The following is a 2,829-nucleotide window of genomic DNA, read 5'->3' on the forward strand; positions in this document are numbered from 1 at the left end:
AAATAGAGTTGTACTGTTTGCTGTAACTTAATCATCCCCCTTCATTTGCTCTTAGGCTGTTACCAGTATTGTGCTAAAGAAAACCACATAGCAATAAGCACTCCTGAGAGCTTTCCAAGGCATTTCTGTCATGAATAGAATGGTTATGGTAGAGGCAATGTGTGTATTCACGGTCCCAGGTAGCATCACCGACTACTCAAATCAGGCTGTTCCTCGTTATTCTTGAGTCTCCATTTCTGCCTCTCTTCACTGTGCCCACATTCTTCTGTTTCCCTTTCTCTTCCATTTCGCCTCTTAATGGTGCCTGGGATCTCTGAGTGTCAGAGTCAGGAGTGATTTCAGGAGTGCTATACCCTGCAAGTGCATTATGGCTCTGGACAGAGGTCATTTCGGGCATGGTCTGCCCCCACAGGCCTGTGTGGCCCTGGGCCGATGGTCATCTCAGGTTAGCTCCCTGTCAGAGCCCCACGGTGCTGGTCTGCTGGTCATCTCTGGCTCACACCTTCTAGGGCCTGCTCGGGCGGCTCCTCGAGAGGGTCATATGTCTCAGACCCACTCTTGCTGGGCACCTGCAGTCCCAGGCGGAGTTCTTCTAGTTTCTGGCTTGCTTCCCATTTCAGGAGCCTATCTGGGAGTGCCTGGTGCCAGTTGTGTCAGGCCAGCTCCCTGCCGAGGCTCCCTGCAGCTGGACTGGCGGTTGTCTCAGGCTGGCTTTTTCAGATGTTCATAGATCAGAACACCGAGCACAGACATGACCGCTCTCCTCCTGCCACCTGCTGACGCACCTGTGACACAGCTGCAGTGCTCCCAGGGGCAGGACCCTTCCGGTTTTGTTTTTGTTTGATTATGCACAATAGTAAGAAATAGGTTTTTCCCCCTACCTCTTGCATTTTTACGTAAATAGAGAAAAGAGGTAGGATCTAAAGAATAGGAGATGTCTTAGCACTATGAGTTGTACAATCTGGAGTCTGACAGATTCAGTCATCCGCGACTGAAGCTCCATCAGCCCTGACACCAGGTTCTTACAGAGACCAGCAAAGGGGACATCCTTTGACACACCAGGTAGACCTGCACCACTGTACAGGACTTGTCCTAGGAACATTTCTGGGAAACTAGACTGAGTCCAAGTCGGTGAGCAGGTGATGAATATCTGTTCTCAGTCTCCTTTTCCTTTTACCCTGAATGCCAAACCTGGGCAAGACATGCTGAGCATGTTACTCCAAAAACAAAAACCTGGGGCAGGAATTGTGTATTCTGATCTATGAACTGCTGCCAAGTAATGAGTGTTGAGACCTCCAGCTGTCCTTGTTAAAGGGACATAACACTGCTTTTACTTTTCCTATGGGCAAAGTTGCCTTTAAAGATTCACACACAGTTCTATTTGTTGCTAATACACTTCCTTAGACACAGAAGGCCAAATATACCAGTATCTGTAATTATCTACTTTTGTTTCTGCTCAAACAATGTCTTGTTGCTTAGGAACGAGGATGATATTCCATAAATGAATGTTCAATCTTTTTTCCATTTTGCTCCTGTGGTTATAAAGTTTCATTAAAATACATGCCCTGCGCTGGATTTGTTGGTTTGGAATAAGTATGAACTATGTATACTCCCATTAAAAATGAATAAAATATTCCACTTGCAATTTGCCTTTCAATTTATTATCCGACATAACTTGGTTTCTGCATAGAGCAACTGTTTATGTACTATGAAAAGTGCACAGCTGAAGGTGATTTATCCAGCACCTCATCAGGAGTTCTCCAACTGAGCATTCTCCCACACAAAGTGCAATAAAAATTAATATTTATTATGTTGACATTGAAAAATAATGATCCTAAATCTTACAAAAATTAGCTTATCCAACCCCATAATTTTCTGTGGCAGAGAACTGAGCCTCTGAGAGACTGTCTTCCGCATGTCTAAAATTGCTGATGGTCTAGATTTGAAGCCCGAGTCTTGTGCCAATCGATGCCAAAGTTCACATCTCATTATTCCTCTACTGAGTGTCCTGCTCCATATAGACTGTCTATTTGTAAGCTTACAAATCCCTTACCCAGTGCCAAAAATGATCACTGTACTTTTTTTTTTTTTTGTCTTTTTTTTTTTCCAGAGCTGAGGCCTGAACCCAGGGCCTTGCATTATGCTAGGCAAGTGCTCTACCACTGAGCTAAATCCCCAACCCCCATCATCACTGTACTTTTTGAGTGCTGGAAGCATTTAGTGCCTGAAACTTCTGTCTTGGCAACAAGTCACAGTGATTGCACACTTAACAAACCCCAAGGACAAATCCCTTCAGTGCCTTCTATAGAACCACAGCCAGCTATGCTCAATGTTACCTCTTCTTTTCTTAAACCCTCTGCTGCACTGTCCAAGGGACAAGAGTGTGTGAGAATATGAGTATGCAAAGATTAGGTAGTATAATAGTTACACGAACATTCCATACTCATGGTAGAAGGTGAGGATTGGTGTATGGCAATTATCCAGGCTAATCTTCTCTTTTACAGTCTATCCTCCCAGGGTGAAATGTCAGCTTTGTGTTCCTGCAGTACATGTCTGATTCCACACCCATAGGCCTTGCTGTTCTGCTCATCTTACCCCCCCCCCCATCAGTGTGTCCAGTCCCTGGGATATCTCCAGAGTCTGCTCTATACCTCTCCAGTCTGCTGGCTTGGTAGTCCCCATGTCCGGGAGGAGCAGAAAACTCTCTGGCAGTTACAATGGTAGTAGTGGGGCCGCAGACGGGTACCGGCTGGGGAATGCTATTGGCTGCTGTTTCTGGAGCCCTTACTTTGGCTTATTTCTTTTTTCTTCAGCTCTTTCTTTTTTCTA

The 2,829-nt window shown here is 45.2% G+C and overlaps 1 pseudogene; it reads right to left on the bottom strand.

Moving 5' to 3' along the window:
- Nucleotides 1–698: 698 nt before the first annotated feature.
- Nucleotides 699–818, bottom strand: LOC129682592 (small nucleolar RNA SNORA17; annotated as a pseudogene).
- Between the last annotated feature and the right edge of the window lie 2,011 nt (nt 819–2,829).

Source organism: Psammomys obesus, unplaced genomic scaffold (genome assembly GCF_907164565.1).
Source record: "Psammomys obesus unplaced genomic scaffold, mPsaObe1.curated_primary_1811, whole genome shotgun sequence".
Classification (NCBI taxonomy): domain Eukaryota; kingdom Metazoa; phylum Chordata; class Mammalia; order Rodentia; family Muridae; genus Psammomys; species Psammomys obesus.